Source organism: Ostrea edulis, chromosome 8 (assembly GCF_947568905.1).
Source record: "Ostrea edulis chromosome 8, xbOstEdul1.1, whole genome shotgun sequence".
NCBI classification, from domain to species: Eukaryota; Metazoa; Mollusca; class Bivalvia; order Ostreida; family Ostreidae; genus Ostrea; species Ostrea edulis.
Window position 1 is genome coordinate 47,591,740 of NC_079171.1, and position 17,326 is coordinate 47,609,065.

The 17,326-nt window shown below is 34.2% G+C and overlaps 2 long non-coding RNA genes across 2 annotated transcripts; one reads left to right on the forward strand and one right to left on the reverse strand.

Moving 5' to 3' along the window:
* Nucleotides 1-2,176: 2,176 nt before the first annotated feature.
* LOC130049135 (uncharacterized) lies at nt 2,177-2,750 on the forward strand. Its single transcript, XR_008797644.1, has 3 exons — nt 2,177-2,294; nt 2,590-2,608; nt 2,701-2,750. It is a non-coding gene; the product is annotated as an uncharacterized LOC130049135 (long non-coding RNA).
* A 4,819-nt stretch (nt 2,751-7,569) lies between these two features.
* LOC130049121 (uncharacterized) lies at nt 7,570-11,700 on the reverse strand. The gene is made up of 2 exons (XR_008797628.1): nt 11,544-11,700; nt 7,570-9,068 (listed from the first exon to the last, which is right to left on the reverse strand). It is a non-coding gene; the product is annotated as an uncharacterized LOC130049121 (long non-coding RNA).
* Between the last annotated feature and the right edge of the window lie 5,626 nt (nt 11,701-17,326).

Consider the following 17,326-nt stretch of genomic DNA (forward strand, 5'->3'; position numbering starts at 1 on the left):
ACCGTGTAAGTTTTACATTACCAAGATATTATATTAGAATTAATAATTTACCAAGTAAGCATTGTCCTGTTTATTTTGCAATACATTTCTCACGGAGGAAAAGGGAGAATGATTGTTTCATTTTCAAGTAGTAGAAATTTTCACAGAGTTAAAAGCTGCAAAATATTGCATTTTCTGATATTTCAAACCTTAGCTTGGGTAGGCTTAAACAATGTAATCTCCTAATTTTCTCAATCTATCTGAGATGAGCGACTTCAAAGTCGATCTCTAAATGGCAGAAAAAATACGCATTGCATGCACAGGCTACACATATTTTCTGTCATGACAAACTTCACCATCAGTACACTATTTAGATAAATAGGCTCCGTAGAACTAACATTAAAGATGGCTGCCTTCGCAGCTAGACGCTTTGTCGTTGTTGTTAAGTGAATTATTATGCGGCTCGATTGACTTGTATTTTTTTCGAATTGATGTACATTTTGATAAACAAAGGTTAGTACCTTTGTCTCTTGCATTAAATTATAAGAAAATATAGTTCTGGGACATATTATGCAAGTACAACCTGGATTGAGCCAGTTTACGCTTTTTTATAATCCGCATCACGGATTTAACAGTTGTGAAGGAGAAACTTCAAACCTACTGTGCGACTACATAAACCAGAAGTGGTGTAAGTCAAATCAAATGTGGATTATACAAACTTCTAAATAACTTTTATCAAATTTGAAATCACGAAACTTCTCTCAAATCAGCAACATCATAACGTATGACTTTTTAACTCTTTACAAGACCATTCCTCGCGATAAATTAAATACTACACTTTTTGACATCATAAACAGTTGTTTCTTCAACAAAAAATGGAAAACGCAAATATTCCAATCTAATGATCAGTCATCCAAAAAACAAACTTTGTTAAACACCACTCTAATTTCACGCACTAGTACTCTGAAGTTGAATGGTCGTTATAACGATCTATTTTCCAATACAACCCACCGTGTATTATTGGGTCAAATGTTGTCTGACGTGTTTCATACCGATTGTTTGCTCGTTCTTGGTGCACTGATTTTGACTACGGATGCATGTATCTCCGTTTACCTGATCAAGATATAGGGCTAAAGGCGGGTATGACCGGTCGACAGGGGATCCTTACTCCTCCTAGGCACCTGGTCCTCCTTGTGTGTTCAGGTGTCCGTGTTTGTCCAACTATCTATTTTACATTGCTTGTGGAAGTTATGAGATTCATCACTGTTCGTTATATTCAGCTTTCATTAATAAACGAAGCAAATGTTGCTGAATGATATCTTGAAATTGGGACGACATTATCTGTTACTGAAAATAAAATTAGTGAAGACCATTTGAACCTCTCCAACCAAATCTTACTTGTATGATCTGGAAATATGGTGTTGAAAGGAGTTCTAGGATTACTTGTCTTGGCAACCGATATCTTTCAAACAAATCTGCTTCACAGCACATATATAACAGAATAGCCCTCCCCCCAATAAAAAAAAATCTCGACACAAAGCTTGTTCATTTATAAAGTGGACCAAAATAATAAAAAAGGAACTAACTACAACAACACAGCCATGTTTGATTTGATCTATCTTACGACAAATAGTTTGCACTTACGAGAGCTATTTTACACTGAAGAGAGAGAGAGAGAGAAAGAGAGAGAGAGAGAGAGAGAGAGAGAGAGAGAGAGAGAGAGAGAGAGAGAGAGGGGGGGGGGGTAGATGTTTTCGTCGAATTACCACTTCCAATCTTAAGTAAGATTCTTTGTCAAAAGAGAAAAAATCGTACGTTTTCTCTTACGATAATTATTTATCGATTTTTTTTGGTGTGGAATGACTACAGGTTGTTAAAGATAGCATGGCTTCAATAAAGGTAAAGTAAACTCTGTCGGACGATATGTTTTCATATATTGATCCACAAATGTGTATTATACATGACAATTTTTCTTTATTTCGCCATTGATACACATTGTTTCATTACTGACCTACATAGGCGTAACCAACGTAATGCCAACCTACATGCATTTATATACTGAACCAAAATATTAGGAAGTCACGTTTTGAGGACTTCTTTTAGATGAACGTATACCGATTGTACGCACTTACCGTTATACCGAGACTTATTAGCCACTGGTGTGTGATTATAGCTGTTGATATGTATTACAGAGAATGTGCAATCCTCTACCACTGAATGTGACAGCAGTATGCTCATCGTCAGCATTGTAGTGTCTGTTGTCATTGTTCTCACAGGAAGTGCCGTAAACTTCCTGTTGTGGAGGAGAAACCAGTGTGAGTAAACCAATTTACAACAAGAGGCAAATAATTCTGATAAGTGCTTAATTCTCATATTTGAAAGTCATTCTTTAGAAATAGTCAAAAGTATGTCAAAAGAGTGAAGAGACTTTGACTAATGCTCTTGTCATCATATATCTATACATAATAATACATTACCTGCTAGAACACAACTGTTACATTACTGGGTACATTTCTTCCTTGAATTTGTCTGTGGTTTATAGTCTCTGTATATTTTGTATTAGCTACATTTGGTAAGTATGATCAAATATCTTTTTTTTTTTCATTTCAGCCCAGAACGTAAAAGGGGGGTAAATATGTTTTGTTGTAATTGATGAAAAATATGTGTGTTAAGTTATCTTGTCATTGTTCGGGTAAAGCTATGTTTATTTTCCTTTTTCAGATTAAAAGAAAATTCTAACAGCCCAAACACCACGGCGCATGAACCTTCAGGTAAATTCATATTTATAAACAATATTCATCAACGAGCTTTGCAGTACCTTGATATAGACAATCCTGTACCTAATCCACCAACATGTTCTTGTTCTTCATCTTTTTTCAACTATAGTCTAGCTGAACGTATCAATACTGCTGATGTTGATATAGTTTAAAGTGGGGACCTCAAATCACTTATTCTGAAATACTCGAAATACGGAGAACTTCGGTCTTTCAATTGGCGACATAACTTCATCTCTATTATGAATTCTATCGAGGATTATGCAAGACGATGGGCTAAATATGAAAAAGAAACACTTGATACATTGTCAAAATGAATTGAAAGTATAAGAGGAATATTAAAATCCCGTATTAGAAATATTAAATCAAAAGTACGTACCGTCTATCCTTCTGTATCTAGTCAACCAGAAGTGATGAAATAATTATATAGGTTACATGATTAATATATTTTGATTCCAGCAGACAAACCTTGTAAATACAATGTCTTTGATTGTTAGGCTCATTATTACAACTCTATTTCAAACGAATTTGGCATTAATTTCACTTTTGCTAATCGTACTTATACTCCAACTCCCCTTGAAAAGACGAGATAATTCAAAAGCATGCTTCAGTTTTAGACAAATTTAATATCCCAGTCAAAAGGTCGAATACATATGAGTTGCCGTACCTATACTGGATTCCTAAACTTAAAAAAACTTACAAACAAAAATACATTCCTGGATCCAGTAAATCTTCAACCAAGCCCCTATCCTTGCTCCTTACGAAACTATCAACAGCTGTGATGGATAAACTTCAAACTTACTCTGCAACTACATATGCCAGAAGTGGATTCAATCAAATGTGTATTCTAAAAAAAACTCTAAAAAACAAATAAAGAACTTTTAGTAAACTTGAAATTCCAATACTTTTTTTAATCCACAACATTAAACGTATGACTTTTTAACATTTTCCACGACCATTCCTCTCAATACATTAAAGACTAGATTTTTTGTCATCATATCCAGATGCTTCTTAAACAAAAATGAAAAATGCAAAAAATCCTCTGTAGTGATCAGTCATCCAACACAAATTACTTTGTTAAACGCCACTCTGATTCCACGCAAAAGTACTCTGAAGTTGAAATACAAAATATGATTGAGTTCTTCATTGATAATATCTTCGTGATCTTTGATGATCAGGTCTTCCAATAGAATGTTGGAATTCCCATGGGCACGAATTGTGCGTTGTTAGAAGATCTGTTTTGATATTCCTATGAAGGAGAATTTATTCAAAAACTTCTAAACGAAAAGAAAAAAATATATATTGATGTGGCCTTCAATTCAACATTTAGCTATATAGATGACCTAATCACTGTGAACAATAATAATTTTCATTTATATATTGATTCAATATATGCCAGTGAACTCGAAATAAAAGACACCACAGAGTCGTCTGCTTCATACTTATATTTTATTGAAGGTAGATATTAAGGGCAAACTAACAACTCAACTTAATGACAAACGGGATACTCACCATATTTATGTACGCGAGTATGTTGAGGCAGGTTATGAATTCTTTACTGGGATAAATTCCGCAAAACAATGTAACGTCATAATTGAAATAAGTATATCACTAAGTGCATATTAAATTTCGATTTTATTTTTTATATAAGTTTTATTTTCGCAGCTGCAAAATGTTATACTGTTATCGTGTATCTTCTGATCAATATGAAAGTAAACTGATGACGTCATGACTATACATGGAGTGGCAGCTAAGTAGCTAGTTACTAGCTTGAAAATACGGATGTATATTTAATTGCTGTTATACAATTTAGAAATTCATTTCAAAATTAAGGATTATCTCCCTCATGCATAGCTCTTATCCTTGGACGAATTTGGCTCCACTTGTTTGGTACGCTATTTTTGGCTATATTTAGATCAAAACTTCATAGTTATTTCGGATTTCAAACATTTCGGTTGAGCATCACAGAAGAGACATTATTTGTCGAAATGCGCATCTGGTGCATCAAAATTGGTACCGTATAAGTTTTACATTATGACCCCTGGGTCGAGGCCTCTGCTGGTGGACTCTTAGTCCCCGAGGGTCTCTACAGCCCAGTAGCTAAGTACTTCGTTACTAGCTTGAAAATACGGATGTATATTCAATTGCTGTTATAAAATTTAGAAATTCATTTCAAAATTAAGGATTATCTCCCTCATGCATAGCTCTTATCCTTGGACGAATTTGGCTCCACTTGTTTGGCACGCTATTTTTGGCTATATTTAGATCTAAAACTTCATAGCTATTTCGGATTTCAAACATTTCGGTTGAGCATCACTGAAGAGACATTATTTGTCGAAATGCGCATCTGGTGCATCAAAATTGGTACCGTATAAGTTTACATTGACACATGCAAGGTGAAGACAACGAACAGTGATCAATCTCATAACTCCCACAAGCAATACAAAATAGATAGTTGGGCAAACACGGACCCCTGGACACACCAGAGACGGGATCAGGTGCCTAGGAGGAGTAAGCATCCCCTGTTGACCGGTCACACCCGCCGTGAGCCCCATATCCTCATGCAAGGAATTTGTTTATGTGTGCCATGCAAATATCGACAAAATGTGGAGTATTTGAAATATATGACATGGAATATATGGAATGTATATGGTATGTGAAGCGCTGAGAATTTATGAATATTAGGAAGGTATGTTGATGTCATTCATTGACAATTTTGTTTAACAGGGAAAGCAAACTCCATTTACCTGATTAAGATATAGGACCCACGATGGGTGTGGCCGGTCGACAGGGTATGCTTACTCCTCCTAGGCACCTGATCCCACATCTAATATATCCAGGGGATTGTCGTTACCCAACTCTCTATTTTGCATTGTTTATAGGGGTTAAGAGGTTGATCACTGTTCGATATCTTCAAATGGTCAAACCCTCCGTAAACCCTACTGATGAGGCAAACATAATAATCAGTAGTCAACATCAGACGATATAGTACGATCTAACAATTGTTCTGAGAAGCGACAGAGTTTGACCCTATGTAAAACAATATTTAGATTAGGATCATTATAAAGACCAAATATTTTGCGAAATCATTGAAGCTGCAATCACACCTCACCGGATAACGCTAATGGACTTTTCTGCAAATGTCAGATGACCATATACCTCAATTTCTTGTTGACTAAACCAAGTGGTCATACTTTAATAGCACAATAGAATCTTTCAAAATAATTTCTTTCTAATTCTGAAGTTCTAAAATTTCGGACAAGCAATGGTTCAACCGAAGATGTTTAATGTATACCAACAACATGCTTACGAAAAAAAAAAACCCGCATGGGCATGGCGAATAAAGGTTGTCAAACAGAGGTCAACGGGAAGACAGGTACTGATCAGTTCATCTAACGTTCTATCAGTTTCTATTGTGTCCATTGTCCGTTATTCAGACGCCAATGTCATTAATCGAAAGTTAATTCTTCGGTACATGTCCAGTAATCCTGCGGCGTTTGTGTGTTTTATACACTTCACACCCGAACAACGGTGGAAGCGACTTTCATCAACGGATACCAACGGACATCATTTTCTCAAAATTGTTTTTATCTGTGCTACATCTGTTTACACCACCCGCTAAGGTGTGACTGCTCCGTAAATAAAAATTATTGAAATCCCTCTAGTTTGCCTCGATTCAAAAACCGATCACAGGCTCTTGCGAATCAAAGCATCTACAGGTGATAAAGAAATAATGTTACATATATATGGGAAGTTGATGATAGAGAAGTTGATGTCATCATGTTTGTTATAAAGGACTAAGACCATGTTTAGCTATATCGGCCCTGTGGTGTGTTAAAAAATAAAGCAGAATGAATTGAAATAAAATTGTTATCATTTGATAATATAATCAATATACCATCGCGACGTGCCAAGATTTCCCCGCCAAAACGTCAGCTTGTGGAATTCTATACAAGACAAAACCGGTATCGGTCTGGTTTTCTGCAGAAATCTCCACTTTTTTCAAATTTAGTCATATAATTCATATAAAACACGACCTTCGATCCAGAAACTGACTGTAGTCTATCAAAATCTATCAATACAAATAAATTTTGCACGAACGATTTTTTGGATCGAAAGGTGTGCTGTTGATGAATATCAACTTTGAATTAAATCGAGAGCAATCCGGAATTATTTATTTTTGTGAGAGTTGTGGGTATTTTATTAATTATGTTGCTTTGAAAAATTAAAACAACATACTTATGTGGAGTCTACATCATTTCCATGCAGAATACACCCCTATGTGGTGTTTTTATCATAAGTTTGTGCAGGAATTCTAAAAGCTATAGAATTTTGATGCGTAAACAAACGAATCTGCTGTCCGACAAATCGGACCTTCAATGCTATAGAAAGTTTTTATTTAGACGACACCAACATAATTACTAAGATCAAAATGAAAAGAATTTATAGAACATGCATTGATATAACTAAAAATATTGCCGATATATCGAAAGTATAACGTTAACTAGGGCAAGTAAACATATGAAGGATTTTTAAGCGTGTGACGTCATAGACGTCGTGGCTTAGTGGTAGAGAGCCCGTCCTTCAATCGGTAGATCCGGGTTCAATTCCTACACGTGTCAGTATTTTTTTTTTAAATCATACTGTTAACTACATTTTTCTTGGCGTTATTGAAAAATTAATTTCTTTCAAGACACTGAAGATGAAATTATACCTGAATACAAATAAAAATAGCAATCACAGAACACCAAGAAAATATGCAAGGATTACAGATTACATTTTTTAAAATTCATTGAAAAAAACCAAACCAAAATACTTTATTTTCGGACTTGATTTTATTTCAAAGAATGAACCAGCAAAAGATAATGGAAAGGAAAGTTTTTACAATGCATCTAATGTACAGAAGAAAAGTCAGAAAAAATGTGAATCCATTAGCTATTCGTCATTTCCTGCAGAGTAAGAACTTTCTTGTTGAAACCACCACATGCTATATTGTGTAGCAAGTGCAGACGTGTGTCAGTAAATTCACATCCAACAAAATTGTCACCACCAATCTCGGCCACTTCCTGAGACAAAGTCTCTACAGAGAATTTTAATACCTCTCGACAGAACCAGGCCTGGGGTAATGGTAATTAAATGACAACCAGTTTCAATGTAATGGGGGTGTAATGGACCATTTTTGCATTACAAGTAATGGTAATGTAATGCATACTGTACTGCACATTATTTTTCATTACATTTACACTACTTCAAATATTTGATGATATTTCGAAGATTTAGAATAATTCATTTTATTAGTGATTGACTGAAGCATTTGAAACATTGATGACAATCAATTGCAATGAATAACTTAATAGATATGTTTCCTAACATTGCTGAATATTTTGTGTCCTTATGTTAATGTATAATTAAAAATCATAATACAGAAATAATTTTTCTGCCATTTCTTTAATATCTGACAGTATGTTATGTAAATGTGTAATGTAAATTCACTCTCAAGTGATGTAATACATTATATTTCAAAATAGGAGTAATGGTAATGTGAAATTTTCTAGGTAATGTAAGGCATTACATTGCTATGTAATTGACCTCAAGCCTGGATAGAACACCTTCTCATGCATATATGCAAGTGCCTTGGACCCCAACTTGTCATTTCCTCTTTTGCAAGATTTTCAGCATTTCTTCATAGAGATCATAATTCCAACTGCAAGGTGTCCAATATGATGAATTCAGACCTGACCAGTGTTTTTGACAATTTGATAACTTTTGACTCTACACTTTTCATCATTCAAAAAGTACATTATGACATTCATAATTCAATATGCAGATTTTCATTTGAATCATCAAATATGAATTCTTCCAAATAATAACCCCCCCCCCCAAAAAAAAAAACACTTTAAAAACCTTCACAGGTATATTTCAAATGACATAGAAGTGCCATGGGTTAATAAGGGTTAAACTTTAAAGTCGACATGTTTTTTCCAAGCAATATAGTCTTGTTTGGATCCAGTTTTTCCAGTTCTGATATAACTGCCTGATACTGTACAATGTAGGTGTCAATCTGGTCCCCCTATTGTGGGAATCTGTTTCCACATAACTGCTGTATAATCTGGTACCTTGCTATTGGCAGACACAACAAGGAAGCTATTCCTTCAGTGATGTCCAACACTTATCCGCATGTGTCACTGATGCCACTATCATTGATGAATCTGATGGCAGTGATGATAGCATTATTGAGGAGTAGGAATATGGATTCTTGTCAATCTGATTCATGTCACCCTTGCCATCAATTTTTGCTGTACATATTATATCATCCTGAAATTCAAATTACTCCAGTATTATATCATTATCAAAACTATATCATAAATGAAAGGTGAAGATAACAAACAGTGATCAATCTCATAACTCCTACAAGCAATACAAAATAGATAGTTGGGCAAACACGAACCCCTGTATTATAATATTCATATAAAAGTTGTACTTTCATGCCCTCATGTATTTTCATTGATACAGAATTCAGAAAATTTACATTTATGTATTCGGTGGGAGATTGACATGTCTCCAACTAAACAATAGAGGACAGTTTAGCTACATGTACATTTCTGCATAAATAATTATATACACAAACATTTCATTTGAATTTGATTCCCCATCTAATATTTTTTGTTGTAGCTAATGTTGATATATTACATGTATCTTACTTCACAATTATCAGCAAATTCACAAAATATTTTTATCTTTCATGCTCTTTCTTGCGGTAGATGTATGGAAAAATTTAATATTCAATAATATAAAGGAGATAAGCTAACAAAAAAATATATGCTTAAATCACGGTAGTACCCATGAAATTCAACATTCTCTGAGTGATTCTATATCTAATCCCAATGCAGGCATGTAAGTTGTAAGTGTAATTGTTGAAATTAAGTTTGACATGTTTACAATTTATCTTGAAATAAAGCCAAGATAAATAAATAGTGTGTTTCCTATTCCAGCCTGGAAAAAAATAGGGTAGGTAGGTAGGGTAAATGTTTTATTTTATTTGAACATTTTATTGTTTAAAATTCAACTTTGACAATATGACATTTTATATCAGGATTAAAGCATATTGTGAACATGTAAAACTATTTTGAGAAATGCATATTACACCGACATAGTTATGCAAAAGCTACCTGGATATTTTTTCTTAATATTTAAATGTTCGTCTTTTTGACATTAAAACCTGGAAGGCATCAATAGCTTTTTTGGTCGCTGATTCAGCTGCCACTAACAACCCTGCATCTAATGTAGGGTCAACGTCTGGTTCACAAATAAACTCTAAATATTTCATTTCAAATATGGCTAAATCACCAACAGAAATACTGCCCTGAACTTCATACGGCTCCATGTTTTTGGAATGCGATTTATTTGGCCAACATAATATTGTAGTTTCGCAGTGTTTTGGCCAATCAGATTGCCCTTCATGATGCTTCTCAAAGATACTAAACAATGATTCATTGTTTTTACCATAGTTATAAAGTTTTTTCCCTCTTGATGTTTGCATTTTCCTATCGTAATTGCCAGCAATATGCTTGGCGAGACAAACACGCTGCTGCCCCCCCCCCCCCCTCCCCCCGGAGAAGTCGCTCTCAGAACATTTTTGTTTAATGCATAAAGGAATATGTATTTTCTCAAACACAGAAATGATTGAGATTTGGATTTCTAATAGTGAAACCGGAATTGTTTACTTCCGGGAAGTATATCGGTGTATAAATTTTTCAGGGTCGGCTAATATATTTTAGGGTCGGTCGGGGAACCGGAAACACACAATTTATTTATCTAGGCCTAAGGCATATTTAAATTATAAAACCAAACTGTTCTTATGATTTTCCTGGCTTAATGGTGCTTTTAAGTATTTAAAAATTATTGAATGTAAAAATAATTCCGACTTTTCTAATCCATGTTTCCGCGTAAGGCCAAAAAATATATATATGTTAATTGGTTTCCACTTTCCCGACCTACCCTAATTAAAAATTTCTGTTGACCCTAACACATTTTTTTCTATTCTCACAGATTTTGCAAATGTCATCACTACAACAAGAATATATTTATTGACTTATGAAGTTATTTATTATGCACTAATACCAGACAGATTCCAAACCACAGAAACAGTTTTTGTTTACAGTAAATTGAAGAAATGTATCGATTCATCATATAACTTTTATTTGATTACTAAATAATCACTAAGTTAAGTTTAAACATAGTAGAATACTAGAATACCAAATCGTTCGAAAATTATTCAACCTATAACCCCCACAGGCCTACATGTTACCCCAGAGACATATACCATTATGGAAATATACATCTATATACAATTATATGTCTCTTTAACCTATACAAATACTTTTTAGACCATACAATGATACATGGAAAGTTCAAAGTGTGAAGTGAGTCAAACATCATGTAAGAAAATTCAAATAGACCCGAGAAGGTCATGCACTTGGAATTGAAAATGGCATGATCGTGAAACAGCTGATTTTTCTGATCAGCTGATATACATACAATTTTAAATCTTAACAATATATAATTATAATAGATAAACAATAAATATATATGTTGACAACAGTTAACAGATTTGTTGTGGGATTTCCAACAGCCCAATGCGTGAATATTATGTGTTTGTCAACACACCACAGGCGCACCATACTATTCGTTCCATGCGACTTGTTTATTATTTTTAAGAGGAATTGGAACACCTATTTGGTTATACAGTTTAACGAGTAGAGGTGAAGTATTCATATTTCTAAAACTTACGTTGAAATGCGATGAGTACATCCTTTGCAACTTCCACGAACAGCACAAACAGGCTAACGGCGCGGCGTGTGAAAATGGCCGAATGAAGGATTGAAAAACATGGTGTGCCATTCGGGGCTATAAGTAAAATAACCTTATTGCGTATTTTGAAAGAAAATTTCTTTTTCAAGATCTTATTATATATTAAACCGCTCATTGCATAATTATGTTTTACAATACGTTACCACTTCTAATAATATATAGCGACGTTGTATGACGCAATCTTAAAAAGTAGAGCAAATTATAGGATTTATACTAGTAATATAAACCTAAAAATAGTGTTCTTTCACGAACTCTACATATAAAAACCAGTACATTATAGGACAAGAACATGTTAGAGAATATTTCTAACAAAAAATTATTCACTTTGGACGTTAGGCCGAATTTCGATAAACATGGTCTTAGTCCTTTATTGTTAGTTTGCCTTTGACATCTCTGTTCAAGGTGAAGATAATGAACAGTGATCAATTTCATAACTGCTATAAGCAATACAAAATAGATAGGTGGACAAACACGGATGTCTGGACACATCAGAGGTGGGATCAGGTGTCTTGGAGGAGGAAGCATCCCTTGTCGACCGGTCGCACCCACCGTGGGCCCAATATAAAAATTCAAACATGCATCCTAGGTAGCTATTATGTACATAAGTTCATACAATTCTCCTAAATGTTACCTACTGTTAATGCGGTGGTAATGTGATTAAAATACAGATCCCTCAACGCTCTACACTATTTGAGATATAGATATTTTAATCTGATTGAGTGGGTAGATACACTTAAAAAACCCGCTGTGTATATTCACACCAAAAACATTTATATTCATTTCATTGGAATCAGTAAATTCTGAACAAGGACATTAGCGAATGATACATGTAGCGATATTCTTTGAAAACACCAACGTTCCACTCTATGGAGGACTCCTACCCGGGATGTCATATGTAATCTAAAAACATAAAATACTAGTCCTTCCCAAAGCTTCTGTTGACAGGATTAATAAAATAATAATACCAACAACTACAGTGTACATTCCGTAAATTACAAGTTGGCAATAAAAAAAATGGAATTATTTAAAACTGGAGGGTGGGTTAATCAAATTTTAAAAACTTAAATGATCAACTTTTTGAATTAGAGATAGTTATATGCATCATATATGTTTACCATTATTTGACTGGTTTTAATTCTGTAAAACATCACTAGTATGTATGGACATCGGCTTTCGTAAGTATTTTTAGAATTCATCTGTACCTATCGTCCGTTATCAACTGTTTAATACATGTAACTTCTATTCAATTTTCAAATTTAGTAGGAATTATCTATTGGGGAAAAGGGGCATTGATTCCAAATTTAAGGTTCCTTCATCCATGGGACCTTTGGGGTTCGGAAAAATTGATGTCCACAACTCTTGCTCTGTAAAAGCACACACCTGAACAGAAAACTATGCATGCATTTCCATGCAGAGCAACAACTCGTCTAAAACAATTGTAAATTTCTTAATCTTGGGTGTGGATATTCTGACTCCAAGGCAAGATCACAACTTTTATGTAATATTTATGTGTAAAATATTTAAATGACATTTTAATAATATTGTTAGTAAATTGAAAGTAAATAAATATTCAGAAGCAGATGGTCCTTTATCATCATTATTGTAAACAGCACATCCAAATGTAGGGGTGTTGCTTCTAAGATGGATCCCAAAATATCATAGTGATTAATGTTTTTATCATTTCAAACATTTCTTCAATTGTAAAAAAAAAAAAAAAAAATTGCATATATAGACACAAGCAGAAACAGATGTACCAAGATTGTGAATTGTACAACCATGGCGTCCTGACTCTAGAGCGGGCCCAAAATAGTCATATACTATCATGCCATTTAATATAAAGTTTTTCAATAGTTTGGGCATTGTCGGGGAATTGTATTACGTTTTACTGCTGCTGAATATTAGATATTTTTTCTTAAATATGCAGAATATGAAAAATATTATCAATTTCATAGCCTAGGTGCTGTTGGTGGTTTTAACGTATGCCCGGTGATCAATAAGATATGTGGGCCTCTTGTTTGATTATACTTTGGCTTACTTTTAAATCTTCCAAATGTAAATTAATTTGCCTGCATCAATAAATCCCCATATCGATATTTGCACATTTCAGATTAAACTATTTGCTGTTAAATGTATTGAATATCATCTCAAATGATCAACATTTATCAGCCTTTGTATCACGTTCCCTTGCCTTCTTTGTCTTTTTTTCATGTTTTTCATTATAGACAATAACTATTTATATCTATTTATATATTCTTATCTGGTGATTTTACTTCATTATAATTTGTTTTCACTCCATGCTAATATGTTGTAGTTATTCCAAGGTACAAGGTTTGTTGCATAATCGTGTTAATATTACAGGAGAGAATATACGAATTTGGCTCCACTTTTTGGCACACTGTTTTTCCCCATAATAGCTCTAAAACTTCATTATTATTTCGGATTTCAAGCATTTCGGTTGAGCATCACTGAAGAGACATTATTTGTCGAAATGCGCATCTGGTACATCAAAATTGGTACCGTATAAGTTTTACATCGTTATGCAAATATAACTGTAAAATGTGATAACAGAATTACTTTATTTTCAGACATACCAAACAGCGAAAATCAGTATGTACTATTTTCATTTTCAGAATTATGAGAATTATGTACACTATGATGTGATATATAGCATAACAAAATCCAAAAAATCTCAATTTGAATTTCCCTTTTACCAGAGATAGATCTCCGTATGCAGAACTCGGAGACCTGGACAAACCGAACACATACGAAGACCTCCACCAGTATACCGAAGCTGTTTAGAAGAATTTGGCCTGGAATTTTATAGATTTCATAGATGAAAATGACAGAAAATATACAAGTATTTGAACAGTCTAAACAAAGACAATGCCATGTGGTATTGTTTCATATGTGAAGATTATAATATGTAAATATAGAGTGATGTGTTATTGGAAAATGATGCGCATGTAACGTAATTTTCTAATATTTTCCTTTAACATTTTACTTTAATGTCTTAAGTATTGGCTTTCATTTTATTATGTTGCAACTTGTTTTACCTATTCAAATACTTCCCAATCTGTTCAACCATTTTGTATAAAACAGATAAATACCAGTATATTCATGGGGGATATGTTTGATAATGTTTTTGTTCATACTTAGTCATACCAAAGGGCAAATGCAATATATGTTGAAAACATACATTATGTTATTTGTGACTAAGTGAACACACCCATTACAAAGCTTTGGAGAAGGAATGAATAACGAAAATTATTGATAGAAGTGCATTACCGGAATCTATTATGTAATATCAAGCAGAATGTAAGCGAATCATCATATACTCGGTCCTCTGACACAGTAAAATGACTGGTAGGGGAAAGAACCTTATGAACATCGACAAAGTTATGAAAACTTGCATCACGAGATCCGACGAAATACGCAATGTCCGCGTTCTCAGCTCTTTTGCTAGTAGTGATTATATATGCCCCCTCATCGACACTATCGCTAGTTTTAACAAAGACAATTGATGGATATCGATTTTTCTTCGAGTTATTTTATTTCAAATATTCACAAGCGTACTAAATTTCTGTCTCCGCATATCCGAGTTCCACAAAACCCAGTGATAATGAGACATCATGTTTGGCTAGTATATCACTTGAATATATATTTGTTATGAGATTGATCACTGTTCGTTATCTTCACCTTGCATTTTGAAGGGAGAAATCCACACATATTTCGTCACAACAAAATCGGTTCCATTAACCTGCGAATGGTGCGTACCCGAAGAGGTTGCAGGTTTCGTTTAACTGGTGACACTTTCCTCATATCTGATGGCGCATTAATCTTGGTTAAACTTTCTCAAAAGGGATGTAAAAATAACAATTTTAGCAACACTACAATTTTCCTCATCCGAAGGACCGCCCCATTTAGACGCCTCTTACGACAAGCAAGAGGGGCACTGAGGACCTATTCTAATCCGGATCCCCATCAAGTAACAAACTATATCAGGAGTCACGATATCCTGAAATCCTTGTTCATTACATGTAATTCAAATATATGTAAACTTACTTCTTGTCTTTTAAAAATAGTGCAAATACGTCTAAAGATAAAGTGGTTATGCGAGGTAGTATATGGCGGGGTCATAATAAGGTCAAGATGAAGTCTGAACAATGTCACACACATGTAATTAAAGTCATTATAAGCGAGTGTCATGTATAGTGCATGTATCGTTATTTTCTATTTATTTTGTTTTCCCAATCCATAACTACATGTATATGTAATTTTGTATATTTACATCTCCATTAGTTTCGCTTTGATATCTGTAGAAGTTGTAATGAGTCATTGATGTGTTGCAGCTTTGAGGAATGCGCTTTGGAATGTAGTTAAATTAGGTTTAAACGATTAAATGATTACGGAATGTAAATATAAGAACTGAACTCCTTTTTTTGAAAGGATATGAGTTGCAATGTTTAACGCCTGCATCATTCAGAAGCGTGTTAAATAAAAGCTTAAGCTATTCCTTAAAGCATTCATTGTAAATAAACCTCAAGATTAGTCATAGCCATACATTACTTTAACAGTTCTATATAAACTCATGTTTTCTATAGTTTTATCAAGTATTTTATTCATATTTTCCCCGTCGGGTTTTCACATCAGTTAAATGTATATGTTATATTGTTCATGTTCAGTTGAATATTTTGTTCATACCAAGTTTTATCATTTTTTCTACAATCCATAAAATATATCATACGCATGTATTTGTAATACAATCATTAAATGCTCAACATTTTTGTTTGACTTGCTCCTATGTTTTTTGTTATTGGCCTTACTTGATTTGTCTACACCCGGTATAATCGGTTTACTTATAATAATCAAGTGCAATTTGGTTTAGTGAAGTATATTAATATTACAAATCGCATTTTCCTCTATTTTGCAACAAATTTCACCGCGCGACAAATTCCGTTCATATTGTCTATGAGCGAATTATGAACTAGATTAAAGCACGCGACTGAGAGAGCGTAGTGATTTGAAAAAAATCAGCAGGTCTTACTTATCTTGCAAGTCGGATTATGATTGTGAACTTACGTGGATTATCATCCCAATTTTGCAGTTTCCTACCTCCAAAATTTACAGTACACCGTACAATATTGATGAAAGGCAGGGTAAAGTGTGACGTCATGTCAATATGACTGTGATAGAGGCTGGAGATTCTTTTATGCAACAATATAGAAGCAATGTAAACAAACGGTGTTTTGTTTATTGATTGGTTTGCTGATTTTCGACACACTCACCATTTTTTTATTGGTAGAAGAGAGAACCCAGATGTAGCTGGGAAGAGACCACCGACCTTCCGAAAGTAAACTGGGAAACTTTCTCACCTACTGGCGCAAGCGGAATTCGAACCCGCGCCTACCAGAGGTGAGAGGCCTTGTGATTTTGAGCGCGATGATCCAACCACTCGGCCGCGGGGGTCCCTCAAACGGTGTTGTAGTAAATGAATATGGATACATGTATAAGAATTGAACAACACTTTTGAGCTATCCATGGTCAATATCAACGGATTTGGATTTGAGGCAAATTCTCTGTGAATCGCTAGCGCGATTAACAGAATTTGTCTTAAATCCAAATCCGTTCATATTGATCATGATCAGGTCAAAAATGATGTTCATTTCTTAAATATTCAATATGGGTCTTCAACAGCTGAGGAG